The 19,829-nt window shown below is 43.1% G+C and overlaps 1 protein-coding gene across 1 annotated transcript in view; it reads right to left on the minus strand.

Moving 5' to 3' along the window:
* Nucleotides 1–19,829, minus strand: part of SMYD3 (SET and MYND domain containing 3) — a 429,466-nt gene that overhangs the window by 356,643 nt on the left and 52,994 nt on the right. The gene's annotated exons all lie outside the window — the stretch shown is intronic.

Genomic DNA, 19,829 nt, shown 5'->3' on the forward strand with positions numbered 1-19,829 from the left:
ATTCCTCATTAAGGGTCAACACTTGAAATTTTGTGTAATCCTTGGACCATTACTACTGATCCGAGTCATACTTGGGAGGAATTATCAGCATGAAAGGAGCAGTGGGTTAACAGTCAGTGGAAGAGGAAAGACCATCATACTTGCTGAAATTTCACAAAATGTAATCAATGTCAAACTCTTCTAAATTGATTAGAACCTAGAGAAAAGAGGGTACATTTTAAATAGAAGACTAATGAATCATGAATGCAATATAAGAAGGTGAAAAAATTATAATCTACGAGGGTCGCCCAGAAAGTAATGCACCACATTTTTTTTCTTCAACAATTACTTATTGAACACAATGAAACTTACACACAAGAAAGAATGATGTTTCTTCTACACTCCCTATTTTTCCACATAATCTCCGTCCAGTTCTATGGCCTTCCTCCAGCGAGACACAAGGGTATGTATGCCCTGTCGGTACCACTCCTTGTTCTGGTCACGAAGCCATTTCTGCACTGTGCGAATCACCTCTTCGTCATCCTCAAAATGTCTTCTGCGAATGGCATCATTTAATGGCCCAAACAAGTGGAAGTCTGAGGAAGCTAGGTCAGGGCTGTAGGGTGGATGGGGTAACACAGTCCAACCCTGTTTAGTGATGTGTTCCGAAGTCCTCAAACTTGTGTGAGGCCGAGCGTTATCATGTTGAATCAAACATTCACCTGGGTTGTTATGGCGCCGAAGTCGCTGGAAGCGCTTCTTGAGTTTGGTTAATGTCTTCACATAAGCTTCAGAATTAATGGTGCTGCCTCTTGGCATCACATCAATGAGTATGATGCCCTCACAGTCCCAAAACACAGTGATCATGACCTTACCGTTGGAAGCAGTTGCTTTGAATTTTTTCTTCTGTGGAGATTGAGGATGACACCATTCCATCGACTGTCGTTTTGTTTCGGGCTCAAAATGGTGAACCCAGGTTTCATCACCTGTCACAATCCTGGACAAGAACGCTTCCATCACCTGTCACAATCCTGGACAAGAACGCTTCTTCCCCCCAAGAACGCTGGACAAGAACATCTTCAAAACGTTTCAGCAACTCAGAAGAAATGTTTTTTCTGAGAGATTTGTGGTCCACCGTAAGACAGCGCGGAACCCATCGTGCACACACTTTTGAGTAATCAAGAGCACGGATGATTGCATCCACACTTCCTTTGCTGATTGACAGCTTCAGCGCCAACTGCCTAGTCGTTATGTGTCGGTCCTCGCGAATGAGCACATCAGCAAGCTGCGTCTTGTCAGGTTTGACAGCCGTGGATGGCCGCCCCGAATGCTGCAAATCTTGGAGCTCTGCCGAACCGCCTTCTAATGGCCTCACCCTCTGTGCCCAGCAACTAACCGTACTTCTGTCGACTGCAGATTCTCTATAAACTGTATACAAACATTTGTGAATGTTCCCAACAGTTTCTTTCTCCGCAGTGAGAAATCCAATGACGACACGCTGCTTGTAACGTTCATCACTTACAGACGCCATTTCGAAACACTGCTGCAGCTACGCTATCTGTCTGAAGAAACCAAAAATTTGTGTGCGCGCTCCTGAAAATTCAAATAATGTATATCTAAAGTTTTGCATTCGTACCATTACTGTAGGCTGAGAAAAAAAATGTGGTGCATTACTTTCTGGGTGACCTTTGTATCTTTCCAGGCAGAAGAGAATGGTGCCATAGATCCCAGTGAAGTCGAATGAATACACTGGTGGAAGAATCAAAACTTTTGAAGCAAATAACTATGGGCACAATCCTAACCCCTTATGTCAGTGCTTATATCAGCCCACAAGCAGCTTGGAAGGGGTCGCAAAGCTCTGAAGAACTAAAAATAAAATATTGTGTGAGTGAATTGCCTGTTGACCTGCCCGTTCACAGCTATGTCTGCCTCTCCACACTTGCTCTCTTCCCCTCCCACACCACGTGGGCCATTCTAAGAACAGGGCAATAGTAACATTTGTAAAGTAAAAAATTTTTGTTACAAATATATTGCATTTTAAATAGAAAGACTGAAACAGTTTTGAATCTGATAAACATTATTATATTTGATTTTTCAGGGGTTGTAATAAACTTTGAGATATCCTACAATAACCAATAGGCCCTAGAGCAGATGTTATCAAGCCTTATGTTAATCAGGACTGTGAAAGGTATAGAAATTTATGCAACACCCCATATTACAGTCACCAACTTCATCTTAAGAACATCTCAAGTAAGGCAATTTGTCCATGGGCAGCCCAATCCTTAGCTGCCTGGTGCACTGAGCTGCCAAGGTGCCAAAAATGGCTGAACACAACTGGGCAGGTCCTCAGGGGAAGGGGGCATTTATCCCCTTTCCACGGGTAACGCAAGTAGTCCTGCAATGGGGGTGAGTTCCACTGGTCCCACCCTCCTCCCACCCCGTTCCCTCTCCCCTGAATGTCTCCTCCCTGCCCTCTTTCTGGGTTTCAGACAGGTTCTTCCCAGCTCTACTTGGAGATTCTAGGGATTTAACCCAGTTCTTCAAAGCTTTGCAATCTCTTTCCACACTGCTCACAATACCCATAGCTGTTCCAACCCACACTTAGAGAACGCATGCCCTAGGGAATTTTAAGCCTAGTGCAAACACGCTCCACACAACAATCACAACAGAACTGAATGCACTAACTGGATTTTTCCAATGGGAAGGAAAACTGAAGGGCTAGGAAAATGTGATATTCAAGCAACAAAGGCACAAGAGAAAATAATGGTCTACACCAGGGGTCTCCAAACTTTTTGGCCAGAGGGCCGCATCAAATATCTGGCATGGTGTGGAGGGCCGGAAAAACAATTTAAACATAAAATTTAAATAAATAAATTAGAGATGGAACTTAGATGAGTGAATAAATGAATGAATGGGCTCATTCATTCAAACTCTCTGGCCCTCAGAACATCCTCCAGACACAATCAGAGCACAGTGCTGGTCATGTTCAGCTGAGTGGGCTGGAGGCTTTCAGGAGACAAGAGGATGACTGGAAAGAGGCTTGCTGCAGGTTGCATCTGGCCCCCAGGCCGGGGTTTGGAGATCCCTGGTCTACACAACCAATGAGAAATAAATACACTCTTTCTTGCATTATCTGCTGTCATACATAATTGGAGAAAAGGCCTTGAATGCAGCCCAGAACAATCTAGAAATGCCATGTAAAGTTTCATTTGTTTTTCTGAACCCAGTTAAAGTAATTTAAAAGACTCTTCCCAGACCATGTCTGTAGAGCTGAAAATGAAAAAAGAACTCAGTGTGCTATGAATAGTAATGAAAAAAAAAGTGCATAAGCACATTAATTAAGCCATTCTAAACTGTTGCTAAATGGAAATCTGATTGCATCTTTGATTAATTACTACAAGTTGACATTTCAGATAAAGACAAAGAATTTCTAAACATTGTGGACAATATGAGCTCCAAACGAGTCAGAAAATAACTAGACATCATCTCATTTACACCTGATAATATGGTTTATATGTAACATTGCTAACAATATTGGAAGTGTTGCACTGCCAAAAATCTGAATGTTCACTACAATAAGTCATGTTCCAAGTATACCTTTGCATGTGCAGTTAGCGCATTAGCAGATTAACATCACAAATTAGACAGTATTCCACTATGAAAGACACACAACACATGTTTGTCACTTTCATTATACAGTGGAGTGACTTTAAACACTCAAGCAAAACACAGCACACCAGATTTTGCCCTCAAGATTCATATTTAGTAACTGCCACCAGACCCTTTACATACGGTTAGGGATTAACTTCTGGGAATCCAAAAACAGCCATGATTGGGCTCATGCAGGTATATTAATCACCTTAGGGCATAATCCTAACCCCTTATGTCCATGCTTTCCAGCACTGGCATAGTGGTGCCAATGGTGCATGGGCTGCATCCTGCAGTTGGATGTCACTCCTCAAAGTAAGGGAATGCTTGTTCCCTTACCTCAGAGTTGCATTGCCCTTATGTCAGTGCAGGAAAGCACTGACATAAGGGGTTAAGATTGTGCCCTTACTTGTTTAATTCAGATAACTTTCCAACTCACCTTTTGTCTCACCTCTTTGTCTGGGCACTGTCCAATGAACACTTGAGACAACACGTGGGCAAGTGTAGCTGGGAGGTCCTGGAGGCCAAATTTAGGCTTTTAGGCAGGAAGTTGAAAGCCAGGACCTCAAAGGTAGCGTTCTCTGAAGTGCTACCTGTTCCACGCGCAGGGCCAGCTAGGCAGGCGGAGATCAGGGGTCTCAATGCGTGGATGAGACGGTGGTGTAGGGAGGAGGGGTTTAGATTCGTTAGGCACTGGGGAACGTTTTGGGACAAGCGGGGCCTGTACAAGAGGGACGGGCTCCATTTGAACCAGAATGGAACCAGACTGCTGGCGCATAACATTAAAAAGGTGGCAGAGCAGCTTTTAAACTGATCCCTGGGGGAAGGCCGACAGGAGCCGAGGGGCATCCGGTTCGGGACTCCTCATCCCTATGGGATGAGGATGGGGAGGTTAGAGAACAACAAGACAAAGGCAGGGTAGGAGAAGAAATTGGGAAAGGTAAGGTGATGGGATGTGATAGACGGTTTGGCACAATGAGAGGATGCGGGGACAAAGGAGCGAATAAGCAGCCCATCCTGGGGCATTCCGTGTATAAATGCTTTTATGCGAATGCCCGAAGTCTACGAGCAAAGGTGGGAGAACTGGAATGTCTGGTGACAAGGGAAAATATTGACATAGTGGGCATAACGGAAACCTGGTGGAATGCGGAGAATCAGTGGGATACCGCAATCCCGGGCTATAAACTCTACAGGAGGGACAGGCAGGGGCGTGTTGGAGGTGGGGTGGCCCTTTATGTTAAGGAAGGGATAGAATCCAGCAAAGCAGAGATTGAAGGTGGGTCCGACTCCACCGTAGAATCTCTGTGGGTTAAATTACCAGGCTTGTGCAGCGATGTAATACTGGGGGCGTGCTATCGTCCTCCAGACCAGAAATCGGATGGGGACCTTGAAATGAGGAAACAGATCAGGGAGGTGACAAGGAAGGACAGGGTTGTAATCATGGGGGACTTCAATTATCCTCATATTGACTGGGTCAATTTGTGTTCTGGTCACGATAAGGAAAACGGATTTCTTGACGTGCTAAATGACTGTGGCTTAGATCAGCTAGTCACGGAGCCCACCAGAGGACAGGTGACTCTGGATTTAATTTTGTGCGGTACGCAGGACCTGGTTAGAGATGTAAACGTTACTGAGACATTGGGGAACAGTGATCATGCTGCGATCCGTTTTGACGTGCACGTTGGGGGAAGAATACCAGGTAAATCTCTAACAAAAACCCTTGACTTCCGACGGGCGGACTTCCCTCAAATGAGGAGGCTGGTTAGAAGGAGGTTGAAAGGGAGGGTAAAAAGAGTCCAGTCTCTCCAGAGTGCATGGAGGCTGCTTAGAACAACAGTAATAGAGGCCCAGCAGAGGTGTATACCACAAAGAAAGAAGGGTTCCACTAAATCCAGGAGGGTGCCCGCATGGCTAACCAGCCAAGTTAGAGAGGCTGTGAAGGGCAAGGAAGCTTCCTTCCGTAAATGGAAGTCTTGCCCTAATGAGGAGAATAAAAAGGAACATAAACTGTGGCAAAAGAAATGTAAGAAGGTGATATGGGAGGCCAAGAGAGACTATGAGGAACGCATGGCCAGCAACATTAAGGGGAATAATAAAAGCTTCTTCAAATATGTTAGAAGCAGGAAACCCGCCAGAGAAGCGGTTGGCCCTCTGGATGGTGAGGGAGGGAAAGGGGAGATAAAAGGAGACTTAGAGATGGCAGAGAAATTAAATGAGTTCTTTGCATCTGTCTTCACGGCAGAAGACCTCGGGCAGATACCGCTGCCCGAACAGCCCCTCCTGACCGAGGAGTTAAGTCAGATAGAGGTTAAAAGAGAAGATGTTTCAGACCTCATTGATAAATTAAAGATCAATAAGTCACCGGGCCCTGATGGCATCCACCCAAGGGTTATTAAGGAATTGAAGAATGAAGTTGCAGATCTCTTGACTAAGGTATGCAACTTGTCCCTCAAAACGGCCACAGTGCCAGAAGATTGGAGGATAGCAAATGTCACGCCTATTTTTAAAAAGGGAAAGAGGGGGGACCCGGGAAACTATAGGCCGGTCAGCCTAACATCCATACCGGGTAAGATGGTGGAATGCCGCATCAAAGATAGGATCTCAAAACACATAGACAAACAGGCCTTGCTGAGGGAGAGTCAGCATGGCTTCTGTAAGGGTAAGTCTTGCCTCACAAACCTTATAGAATTCTTTGAAAAGGTCAATAGGCATGTGGATGCGGGAGAACCTGTGGACATTATATATCTGGACTTTCAGAAGGCGTTTGACACGGTCCCTCACCAAAGGCTACTGAAAAAGCTCCACAGTCAGGGAATTGGAGGACAGGTCCTCTCGTGGATTGAGAACTGGTTGGAGGCCAGAAAGCAGAGAGTGGGTGTCAATGGGCAATTTTCACAATGGAGAGAGGTGAAAAGCGGTGTGCCCCAAGGATCTGTCCTGGGACCGGTGCTTTTCAACCTCTTCATAAATGACCTGGAGACAGGGTTGAGCAGTGAGGTGGCTAAGTTTGCAGACGACACCAAACTTTTCCGAGTGGTGAAGACCAGAAGTGATTGTGAGGAGCTCCAGAAGGATCTCTCCAGACTGGCAGAATGGGCAGCAAAATGGCAGATGCGCTTCAATGTCAGTAAGTGTAAAGTCATGCACATTGGGGCAAACAATCAAAACTTTAGATATAGGCTGATGGGTTCTGAGCTGTCTGTGACAGATCAGGAGAGAGATCTTGGGGTGGTGGTGGACAGGTCGATGAAAGTGTCGACCCAATGTGCGGTGGCAGTGAAGAAGGCCAATTCTATGCTTGGGATCATTAGGAAGGGTATTGAGAACAAAACGGTTAGTATTATAATGCCGTTGTACAAATCGATGGTAAGGCCACACCTGGAGTATTGTGTCCAGTTCTGGTCGCCACATCTCAAAAAAGACATAGTGGAAATGGAAAAGGTGCAAAAGAGAGCGACTAAGATGATTACGGGGCTGGGGCACCTTCCTTATGAGGAAAGGCTACGGCGTTTGGGCCTCTTCAGCCTAGAAAAGAGACGCTTGAGGGGGGACATGATTGAGACATACAAAATTATGCAGGGGATGGATAGGGAGATGCTCTTTACACTCTCACATAATACCAGAACCAGGGGACATCCACTAAAATTGAGTGTTGGGCAGGTTAGGACAGACAAAAGAAAATATTTCTTTACTCAGCGCGTGGTCGGTCTGTGGAACTCCTTGCCACAGGATGTGGTGCTGGCGTCTAGCCTAGACGCCTTTAAAAGGGGATTGGACAAGTTTCTGGAGGAAAAATCCATTATGGGGTACAAGCCATGATGTGTATGCGCAACCTCCTGATTTTAGGAATGGGTTAAGTCAGAATGCCAGATGTAGGGGAGGACACCAGGATGAGGTCTCTTGTTATCTGGTGTGCTCCCTGGGGCATTTGGTGGGCCGCTGTGAGATACAGGAAGCTGGACTAGATGGGCCTATGGCCTGATCCAGTGGGGCTGTTCTTATGTTCTTAACACACATGGGAGAAAGGGCCACTTTATTAGTATTTTAATACAGAAAGGAGGCTGAGACCTGCAATTGCAGGGGCAGCAAAAACCCCTTTGTGGTGCGAAGTCAGGACCACTGGGCAGCCCCAGAACCAAATCTGTCCCCCAGGCTGGATGTGTACCCAACTTCAAGCTGCGCCCCGTTCTTGGGTGACACAGCTCATCCAGGTCTGTCCCATAAGGGGAAGGCAGCCAGACCATGGGCTGTGCCACCTCTGAGGAGGACCCCCGTGGTCCCAGCCAGGGCCCCAGTCAATGTCCTCATGCCTCTGAGCCCCTGAGGACTGCTATTGGGTTCTGCCCTGCCTACGCTGTCTGAAGGTGCACTCCAAAGTCCCAAGCACGCCTCTACCGCACCACCTGCCACAAGGAGGGGTCAGCCTAACGCTTGATCCCCCCACTCCCAAACAGGGGGAGAAGCACCTTAAGGCCATCCTGCAGGTCTCTCAGAAAGATTTCTGCCCCCTGCTTAGACAAGTGCCCCCATCTCCTCTGTAGAGAGCAGGCATCGAAAAGGCAATGGCTGAATGCACAATGACCCATCCACCGGTCCATGCCACAAATTGGTCAATCTCTTTGGCAACCTTCCTCCTCATCCTCTCCACCTCTAAATATCCTCTGAAACTAATGAAGTATTAACAAGGAAGAGGTCAGGTGCCTGGGAGGAGATTGTTGCGGGTTGTTGGACTGGTGTAAGCTGGGCAGATGCGACAGTTAGGGGAGCCACCACCGCACCATCGTCCATGCCCCTTCTGGTCAGTCTCATCCATCTGCAGGCGCCAGTATGTTGTGTTAAGACTCAACCTGCAATCATCATGCCACAATGCTTGTTAGGGGGGACACAAACCTGGATTTGGCAAGCAGCTCATTGGGGGGGGGGAATGCGCTCTCTTCAAGATACCCAGATACTAGGCTGCCCAGTGAAGCCTCACAAGCCAAAGGGCAATGTAAGCAAATTTCATGTTAATCCTCGCACATGATGCTGGGAGTAGCTGGCTTGTGCCCATCAGCAACTATAAAGGCAGCTCTACTAAAACCTGCCAGTATCTTCCATATTTTGCAAGTCCCTAGCGTAATCCCGCCATCCGCTCCTGGGCTTAACTGAAAGGACTTTTACTCTAGCACCAGTAGTGAAGGTATAAGAGACAAAGGGGGGGGGGTGAGGACCAGAAGTCCAAGAAGACTTGGCCAGAAGTCTAAAGGAACTGAGGCAAACAAGTACAACACTAAAGATTTATTAAGGAAAATATGTTTTCAAAAATATAAATATGAAATAAACACAAGCACATCTTCCACCCATACACACCAAATTCCTCTCACATTTCCTCCCACTGACTCTGAAGTGTCTTGTAAGGTTCCTGGCCCTCACATGCCTCCCTGCAGGATAAGGCCACATGTAACAATGTGGTGCTGAGAAAGAAAATGTTCCTTGCTTTAAACCTGGTATGATGACAAGGATTACAGAAAGAAATTTGAGATGGTCACCTGGGATAATGTCAGACTCTCCTTGAAGTTCTAGCCATTTTCTTTTAAACTTCCAAAGATAAAATTATTGTAGGCAACAAACAGTTGAGAGTTTTGTTTATTTACCAAATGCATTTGCTTTGTTTCTCATGAGTAGGATTTATTTCCATTTGGCACCTAGGATTTCAGAAAGTGGCTGTCTACTGTATAACTGCAATTGGTCCAGCAGTCTTTCTCTGCATCCTACAGACAGCTTTACCCCATAGTCTAAGACTTTGATTACATATCGACTGCACAAAGCTTTAAAAGTGCAAGTTGAGGGCTTCCAATTAAATTACAATTCGTTTTGACAGTGTGACTAATATTGGCTTGTACAATTTCTGTTATAATAAGCAATGGTACCTCAGAATAATTGCTCCGGCTAAAAGGTTAATTCCAAAAGCACAGAAAATCCTGTGTCTCCCCAACTATAAATCACTGGTAATAGTTTGTTGGAAAGAGTTAAGCATGACGAAAAAGAGAAAATCACAAGGAAACGAAACAAACTCTTGCTTCATAAAAAATCAGCTTTCATTTGGAGACGTGCATGCTGAGTAGTCCACTGGGAGAAACTACACTGCTATTTCTGGATTGGTGCACCCGGATTTCTTCTAGTTGTAGCCTGCATTTTTACAATTTCATTAATAAATGGCTTTCCAAATACATTTGATTTGAGGCTCCAATGAGACAGCTTGGTCTCCCTCATTCACTTTGATTATTTTTAATGCAAGACATAAATAATTGCAACATAATTAGGCTAACAGCATTAGCCACCTCTTGTTAGGGGGAAAATGCTAATTTGCATACTATAATTATTTAACCCCAAAATGCATTGCTTCTGCAGCACTGATTGGAAACCTATAATAAATTAGGGCACAATCCTATCCAACTTTCCTGCACCGATGCAGTCATGCCAACAAGGCATGTACTGAATCCTGTGGTGGGGAGGCAGTCATGGAGGCTCCCTCAAGATAAGGGAACATTTGATCCCTTACCTTGGGGCTGTATTGGCACTGGAAAGTTGGCTCGGATTGGGTCTAGAGGGTTGTGTCTAATTTACCTAGTTATATGCTGTTCATATAAGGAGTGCCCTACTTGTGTCAGAGGTCCCTGCACAAGCAAAATGCTTGTTCCATTCACAGAAGAAGCTTCCAGGAGAGGATCTAGCTGGGATGCTACCCAATATGATGGAAGAAAGACTACACGCTGGACACGATGCTATTGTTCTGTGAAGACATTAGAATGGTCAGCTCTAAATTTGAAATTTCAGCTCAGCCCCTCAAAAATAAAAATAAAATGGCTTGGATGAAATGAAGCCCAATAAATTCAGGCCAACCTTTTGAACTAACCTTTATCATATGCTGTCAGAGTTTACCTTGTTTCCACAATTATGAAGGTTTAACATTTATTGTTAGACCTCCTCAAAGGAGTTCAGAGCAGCTTACATATTACTCCCAGGTGATCACTCATCCTAGCAGCTTACAGGTCTGCTTAGCTTTAGCAGTGGAATCTCATTATGTACCCTTCAGACCATTTTTCTTCATTTTCTCAACAGAATATGAGAAGCTGAAGATTAACTCATGGGCACTTTTTACAGAAAAAGATTTAAAGTGGCCGACGTCTTAGTTTGCAGTGCCTGCTGATTCACAGGGTCTGCAGGCTAAAAAAAAAAAAGAGAGAGAGAGAGAGATGATGGATGGAACCCAAGGAACCAAAATACTGTAAATCAAAGGGTTTTCCCTACTGGTTTCCAACTACAATGACCAGTACTGTATATGGGAAGATACACATCCCATTCATATGGCCTGTGTTGGGAAGCTGCAAGATTATCAAGCAAATAATGTGAAATCAGAACTCCACATTTTTGCCCGATCAGGTATCACATAATAGAAAGGCTCACAGATCCCCTTGTAACTGTCAACAAATGAAGAAAAATAGGGAGGCCCTATTCAGCTCCAACAGGTCATCCTGTTATTTGGTTCACAGTCCTCTTGCCCCTGCATTTAGAACTAACTTAATTTTTCCCTCTATGAATTTGCAGCAACTGATTAGACCTGATTGTATGTTATCAGGCTGACTGACTGCCCCCAAGTACAATTTCTACCCTTGCTTAGGTTGAGCTTACATAGAAATAGCATTCTTTTCTTTGGAAACATACCTTATTATTAAAGAATTATTATATTCCATCTCATCCACTCCATTCAATCTTGATCAACCTTATATTTGGCATCCTTCCACAACTAAATATGTAATTCTTTGCATTTACCAGTTGTTCGCCATTCTAGCTGTGCTTTCTTGAAGTTGGAGATTATCAGTTTATTAGATCAGATGCAAGTTTAGCTGACTGGACAAGCCTACCTCTAACTTTTGGAATTAAGAACTATGAGCAACCAAGTATAAGCCAACCTCCTTTAGCCAACATTTGTTTCCCAACTAATTTGTAAATGCAACAGCTCATTAAATTCTTAGTTGGACCTAAAAATATGCTCAAAATTATACTCAGTGAGTAGGCAATGGGTGAGTTCCAATAAAACCTTTAGATATTTTGCACAAGCAGGAATTAGTAGCAGAATGTGCCATCACGACCACGATCAGACACACATGTTGAAAACCTGGATAAAGACGAATTGCAAACTGCAATATGTGCAGAGTGCAAACTGCACTTCCACAATACTTTCTGGAAACTAAAATCATCATATGGATAATTCAAGATCAGCTCATTTATATTACTCAGGGGCTGCATGCTTACAGTGGACCAACATATAGCTCCATGGATTCATATTTCAGGATACATACCATGAAAAACCTAATATCAGAAAATAATTAGACCAATTGCAAATAAACTTTTAGTACAAGTAAGGAATTTCAAAATTTCTAGGAAGTCAATCAGAATGATTTAATTCCTGCTACTTTATTTCTTCATGTTTTTGTTCTCAGCAATGTGTGGTGATGAGTTGGATGGCGCAGCCCTCCAATCTACTTTCTCCCATGAACACCCTTCACACCTGTGGGAAAATTCACATCATATCTCAGTACCAGTCAAATGTAATTTTGTATAGATAAAGTAAACTGGTAATACTATTCTGGAGTCAACTAAGACTTACAAAATGCTGCATAACCATCACGGGACCAGAGCAAAGTGGGTACACTTTGTTTAACTGTCATTATAAGACGAGAGAATCCACAAGGTACACTATAAGTCACAATAAATGTCCATAGATATTCAAATGCTAGAAATCTGATAATCTTGCAAAAAGTTGAAGTCCGGGTTTAGAAAGGACACAAAAGGCCCAGTCCTATCCAACTCTCAAGCACCAATGCAGCCCTGAGGTAAAGGAACAAATATTCCCTCATCTTGAGGATGCCTCCATTGCTGCCCCCACCACCATAGGATGCAGCACACACCCCGTTGGCAGGACTACATTAGTACTGGAAAGTTGGATAGGAGTGGGCCCCAAAATTAAACAGGCCAAAGTCCAAATAACTCTCTCAAATTTAATCAAAGACTTACGCACACCCACCAGAATGTCTGAATTCTTTTATTTGAACAGTAGTTTCCTGTGCTAGATCACAAACTACTTTTGAAATAATTTCAGAAAGAGTTTGCAATGTGGCATGCAGGATTATTATCCAAGAAACTTAAATTCAAAGCTCCCTTTAGGGCTTAGAATTAGTTCTATAGTTGTTTTAATACAAGTCTTAGCACCTAGGAGCTCTCGTCTACCTAAAATCATAATCAGACTTGTATTAATCACCAATACAAAAAAAATATTTCTCACAGATATAAATACATGTACTAAGATCCCTAAAGGCTGGAGAATTAGTATTACCATACCAATGTACAAAAAGTGTGACAAATTGGATTCTAACAAGTCACACCTAAAAAACTTGTTAGATATAAAGTCATATATATTTGCCACCTTCAAAATACCTTTGAAATTTGAAATACGATACTAGTAATATTTTCGTGGAAAAGCAGGCTGACTTCAGAAAGGGAAAAGCACAATAAAAATCAATGATTTGTACTTAATTGCTTGATTAGCAAATACACTAAGGACCCAAGGACACATCACTTTGCAGCACCTGTCGATCTAGCCGCCTTCAACTGAATCAATCATGATAAATTATGATTAAAGCAGTAGAATGCAAATATCAATAGATGTTTATTTGCCTTGATTAGAATTCTCTACATGGATAAATCAATGGGAGCTACAGTAGGGTCTCTCTTGGATAATTTGAAGAGCTAGAGGTGCCAAGGCAAGGTTGTCTCTTTTTATTGCATCTGTATGTGAAGCATTTTTGCTCCTAAGCTACACCAATCACTTTATTTTCCCAGGAAGGGTTATGTCTCATTGCATAAATATATTATTGTATGCTGAGGATAAGCTCCTGTTGTTGGTTGCCCAACAGCACCTCCTCAGAGATACAAATTATGCAAACACAAAAATAATTATGTTTGAAATTTGGTCTAGGTGATATAAATGAATTAAATTATCATGAGATCAAGGGATAGGTTTTCAGAAAAGCATTATGGAATACCACTTAAATGAAACTTGAGCTGTAATCCTACATACATTTTCCTGGAATAAGCTCCACTAAATACAGTGGGACTAACTTCTGAGTAGACATGCATAGGATTGATCTGTGAGTTAAATATCTTCATGACTTTACAAGTAGTGCTGAAGTTTGCTTGGATTATAAATGAAAAATTTGATATCACTAGCACTGCAGGAGTTTTGCAGGAAAATGTTTCCTTATTTGTCCCTATGGAGCAGAAATTGAAAGTGTCTGAACCCAGAACAGTTTGAAATCCCACATAAGAAATTCCCAGAAACTCTTCTGGCTGTTCCTCCTGGATCTCCGGAAGCATACACTAGAGCAGAAACAGAGTTGGCTCCTAGTAAATTGTGTATTTTTTTTATTCTGAAATTATTTAAATTGTTTTAAAGGGTGACAAACAAGGTTTTCAAAAATAGTTAAAATACAAACATTTATTATTGTCCATAATAACATAATTATTGTTATTACATGCATTTGGGGCATGTATGAAAAAATAGGAAAGATCAAGTGATAAAATTTATGTTTCTCAGGACATGGAACAAACCGGATTCTAACTGTTGTCACTACACATCCATCATATTACAGGAATACTTGTGTGTGAGAGTAAATTACTTGAATGAACATCTCCAGCATTCTGAAAGATGGTACTGGTTGTTAAAACTGCTCTGCAGCGCCCAGCGATGACATAATCACCAAGCTCCACAGTGTTGAGAGTAAGCTGTGCAGGGCTTCAATTCCAACTGCACAGCTTACAGGGAATTCTGCTTTCCGGGGATCTTCATTTGGGCAAGACCCCTGGTTTGGAAATCACTGATTTAGAACCAGCAAGTCTGTAATTATTGCACATAAAACTACCAGTGCCATCATCAAGGATCTGTCCTGGGACCGGTGCTTTTCAACCTCTTCATAAATGACCTGGAGAAAGGGTTGAGCAGTGAGATGGCAAAGTTTGCAGACGACACCAAACTTTTCCGAGTGGTGAAGACCAGAAGTGATTGTGAGGAGCTCCAGAAGGATCTCTCCAGACTGGCAGAATGGGCTGCAAAATGGCAGATGCGTTTCAATGTCAGTAAGTGTGAGGTCATGCACATTGGGGCAAAAAATCAAAACTTTACATATAGGCTGATGGGTTCTGAGCTGTCTGTGACAGATCAGGAGAGAGATCTTGGGGTGGTGGTGGACAGGTCGATGAAAGCATTGACCCAATGTGCGGCAGCACTGAAGAAGGCCAATTCTATGTTTGGGATCATTAGAAAAGGTATTGAGAATAAAGGCTAATATTATAATGCCGTAGTACAAATTTATGGTAAGGCTACACCTGGAGTATTGTGTTCAGTTCTGGTCGCCACATCTCAAAAAGGACATAGTGGAAATGGAAAAGGTGCAAAAGAGAGTGACTAAGTTGATTACGGGGCTGGGGCACCTTCCTTATGAGGAAAGGCTACGGTGTTTGGGCCTGTTCAGCCTAGAAAAGAGATGCCTCAGGGGGGACATGATTGAGACATACAAAATTATGCACGGGAAGGAAAGAGTGGATGGAGAGATGCTCTTTACACTCTCACATAACACCAGAACCAGGGGACATCCACTAAAATTGAGTGTTGGGAGGGTTAGAACAGACAAAAGAAAATATTTCTTTACTCAGCGTGTGGTTGGTCTGTGGAACTCCTTGCCACAGGATGTGGTGACGGCATCTGGCCTGGACGCCTTTAAAAGGGGATTGGACAAATTTCTGGAGGAAAAATCCATTATGGGTTACAAGCCATGAGGTGCATGTGCAACCTCCTGATTTTAGAAATGGGCTATGTCAGAATGCCAGATGCAAGGGAGGGCACCAGGATGAGGTCTCTTGTTATCTGGTGTGCTCCCTGGGGCATTTGGTGAGATACAGGAAGCTGGACTAGATGGGCCTATGGCCTGATCCAGTGGGGCTGTTCTTATGTTCTTATCATATACACATCTACTTGGAAATAACTTCCCACTAAAATGAATGGAACATTGTCTCAGGTAAGTATATTTAGGATTGCAGCCTTAGAGCCCAATCCTGTAGTTGGTGGCACGGCTCCGTGCCGCTGGCCACAGTCGCAAACGTGCCGTAAGGCACGTTCACGGGGATCACCGCCAGGGTCCTGCCGGTGCTAGCCCAGCGCCGGCCGGTGCTGGGCTAGCGTGGGGCAGTTGCCCAGGTTCCGCAGCTCGGCAGTCTCCTGGACCGCAGAGCAGCAGAACAGGAGGTGGGGGCGTGGACGAGGGCGTGGAGAAGGCGTTCTGGGGAAGGGGGAGGCTGGCAGGGGTGGGGAGGAGGCGTGCCCAGGGCGGGTGGGAGGCATGCCAGGGGGCAGGTGGGAGGAGGATCCATGGAGCTGAGCTCCACAGGATCTAGGGCGCTCGTGGAGGGCTGCATGCTCTTCACGAGTGCCTTTTCCTTACCGTTGACCAAAAGGTAAAGTGAGTAGCCCCACTGCAGGGCTGCTTACCTTACTTGAGGGAAGGGGACGAACGTCCCCTTCTACTGAGGAGCCTCCTGCGATAGCGCGGGAGGCACAGGATTCAGCGGCAGCCCTTTTCGGTGCCGTCAAGCCTGGGAGCTCTGGGCAGCTCAGGATTGGACTGCCCGTCATGTTTACTGAAGCAAATGCTCTGAATTATATGGATATTCATATAAACTATAAGTTTGGCTCATAAGAGAAAATGGGTGTCTGTTTTCTTGCTAAATGTTGCGATCTTAAGATAACCTATTTCACTAACAATAAACCTGAACTAGATTTGCAAAAAAAGAAGTCTACAGAGTATAACATCATGAGCCATGGAAAAGGAAGTAAGGGATTTATTAGGGCAAACTTCTTGGGAATCTCCACTGAACTGACCTATTTCCAGGAGATGCCTGATATTAGTCACCTCAGTGAAGGACTGACCTTTTCCCTTTTGCTATTCTTTCTGTTTATTCTCAGTCTTGAAGTTTTAGCTTCAAACAGATGTAATTTACCTTCAATTGTAGCTTTCTAAAGAAAGCAATGAAGATAGATCAGAAACAAAATACACAGTTCAGACACAGAGTAAACAGCTACTGAACTTGAAACTAAACATCTACTGAACTTGAACAAAGCTATCAAAAAGAATAGACCACATTCAGATAGTACTGCTTTATTTAGCCATCAGCCCAAAGCATTTAGGAACCAGAGTGTGGAGAGGATGCTATGTAAAACTGTCAAAATTCTTTGAAGTGCTACAACTTTAATAATTTCATCTATCCTAAAGGATTACAGATAGCCTTTATTTTAGTTTTCCATGGAAAACTTAATCAGTTGTCCAGTATGGTAGGATCACAGTGGGATGAATCCCTAAAGATTCACATTTTCTATATAAAACTCAGAATGTTATGAAATATGATGAATATTGAAATATGGCAGGGTGAATATACGAAAAATGTATTCTAAAAATATTTGGGTCATTAAAGCAAAATCTATGAATGTGTTTGCAATTAACACAACTGAGGCCCAAGTCCTAATCAACTTTCCAGCACTGGCATAGCTGTGCCAATGGGGTGTGTGCTGCATCCTACAGTTGGGGGGCACTCACAGAGCCCTCCTCAAAGTAAAGGAATGTTTGTTCCCTTACCCTGAAATTGCATTGCCCTCATGTCAGTGCAGGAAAGTGGGTTAGGCTTGTGCCCTAAAACATACAAATCTCAGGGATTATTTAGTTCACATATTAATTTTTAAAGAGAATACCTGTGTTTGAGCAAGGAATAGAGATTAGATATAAAATCAGGAGGAAACCCCTTTTTTTTCTTAGTTCTTAAGCAAACCACACGCAGTTTCACACCAGAGGTAAGAAGAAAGGCAATTACTTGTACCAGAACAGCTTGACAGCATTCCTCTTAAAATGTACCCATTATGTAAGCAGACTGGAGAAATTGGGAGACTTGCATAGCCTCACATAGTTCATTTTAATCAGCATATCACACCTTACTTATTTTTATTTATTTACAAATTTATACCCAACTATCTCCCTAGTGGGCATTCCAAGTGGCTTACATAAAAATATAAACATTATAAAGAAAATTATATAAACTCAATGTCAAAATAATAAGTTAAATATTATTAGAAATAATATTTAGAAAACCACTTACTGGAGTTTAATAACTATCAACATACTATATACATAAGCTGGTTTCCAGGTTCTGTCACATTCTTGCATCAAATCAAATTATTTTATTTTTTCATATTTTTATACCACTCTTCCCCCAAGGAGCTCACAGTGGTGTACATGGTTCCTCCCCTCCATCCTCACTATAACCCTTGAAGTAGGTGAGGCTGAAAGATAGTGACTGGGCCAAGGTCTCCCAGGAAGCTGCACGGCCAAGTGGGGATTTGAATCTGGATCTTCCAGGTTTATGTCCTTCTCCCAAACCACTACACAATCCTGGTGCACCCATAATGCAGAGAGTGGTTTGCATAGTTTTCCTTACCCACTGAATTATAAGGAACAATGTAATATGGAACACAGCTGGGACAGCAGAAGATCTGAGAGCTGATTCACTTAGGGTAGAAGCAGTTCATGCTGAACTGTCAACTCAATCCCACCCCAAATTCTGCCACCCATTCCAGTCCAGGGTGTACTATTGGGGTGCATGCAATTCCCAGGCACCTACCATCTGTGGTGTGTGCTGAGACAGTTTACTTGCCCATCTACCCATTGCCCATCTAAGACAGTTTGCTTGCCCGCCAAGTCAAGTGCTACTGCCACTTCCTCTAGTGGCCAGCAAAGAGAATGCTGGAACTGGAGGCAAGAGGAAAGCTCTTACTATTCTCTGATATGAGTGGATGGAGTGGGGGAGGCAATGGGTGGGTGCACAGTATGTGGCACGCAACCACCACCACCCCAAGCAGCTAGCTGCTTCCACAGACTCACTGCCTAAGGTGATTTTTTTCACCTCATGGATAGGCCAGCTCTGGGTAGGGGGAAGACTAAGCATAACAATGCCCTCACAGTGACCCTAGGGGGTGCAGAAAATATAGTTTGGATGCAACTATATGCTGCTTCTTCATAACTTTATAATTGAAATGTATCAGAACTACAATTTGTCCTAATTAACTCTTCTCTCAGAAAACATATTAAAAAGATTTATTAGTTGTCATTTTGTTTGGGACATATATCGATAGCAAAATACAAAGATGAACTTCCTTGAAATGCTAAAAGTATTTTCAACAAATGAATTTTGAATTCAAGGAGAATTCAAGAAAGACAAACTTTACAATGGGTGGTTATTATTACAAGGAGATCTGAAATCTCTAAATTATTATGAAGCAAGTTCTTCAATATTGCAAGGCCAAAAGCCGGGGACAACAGGTATTTGTTTATTTACCAACAATATAAATACGTCAGGAACAAGAAAAGTTGCCAGGCACAGCTGCTTTTGGCAGACACAGGCATCCTGCACACCCTACTGTCATATATCAACATGTGAAAAAATATATATTTATTTGTTATAAGATTATGTTTGACATAAATATACATTTTTGAGAAGAAAAGCAATGCATAAACCATAAGGTTATTTTTCAAGAAAGCAATATATATATCTAGACTTTGTCTTTAATCATCTCAAGTCATTTTTCAATATTGGCTTTCCATGCTGTCACCACTCATGTTTTAATATACCTATTGCTTGAATTCTTCCTTTTTAATTTAAGGTGCAATCGTTTCGAAAAGGAAAGGCTACGGGTTCCTGGCAGAGAATGCGCTTCATTACTGGATACATAAGCTGGATATACTGGATATATAAGCATAAGATATATAAGATATATAAGATAAGGATATATAAGCATATAAGCTGTCACTACCCACTCTGCCAAAGATCTCCAGCAGCTCATGGATCATTTTAGCAAGGCCTGCCAAGATTTTGGACTGACAATCAGCCTGAAGAAAACACAGGTCATGTTTCAGGAAGTGGACTCACCTCCCTGCATTACAATCTCTGAGCATGAACTGGAGGTTGTCCATGACTTTGTGTACCTTGGCTCAACGATCTCCGACACTCATTCTCTCGATACTGAGCTAAACAAGCGCATCGGTAAAGCAGCTACCACGTTTTCC

The sequence above is a fragment of the Tiliqua scincoides genome, chromosome 1 (genome assembly GCF_035046505.1).
Source record: "Tiliqua scincoides isolate rTilSci1 chromosome 1, rTilSci1.hap2, whole genome shotgun sequence".
Taxonomy (NCBI): Eukaryota; Metazoa; Chordata; class Lepidosauria; order Squamata; family Scincidae; genus Tiliqua; species Tiliqua scincoides.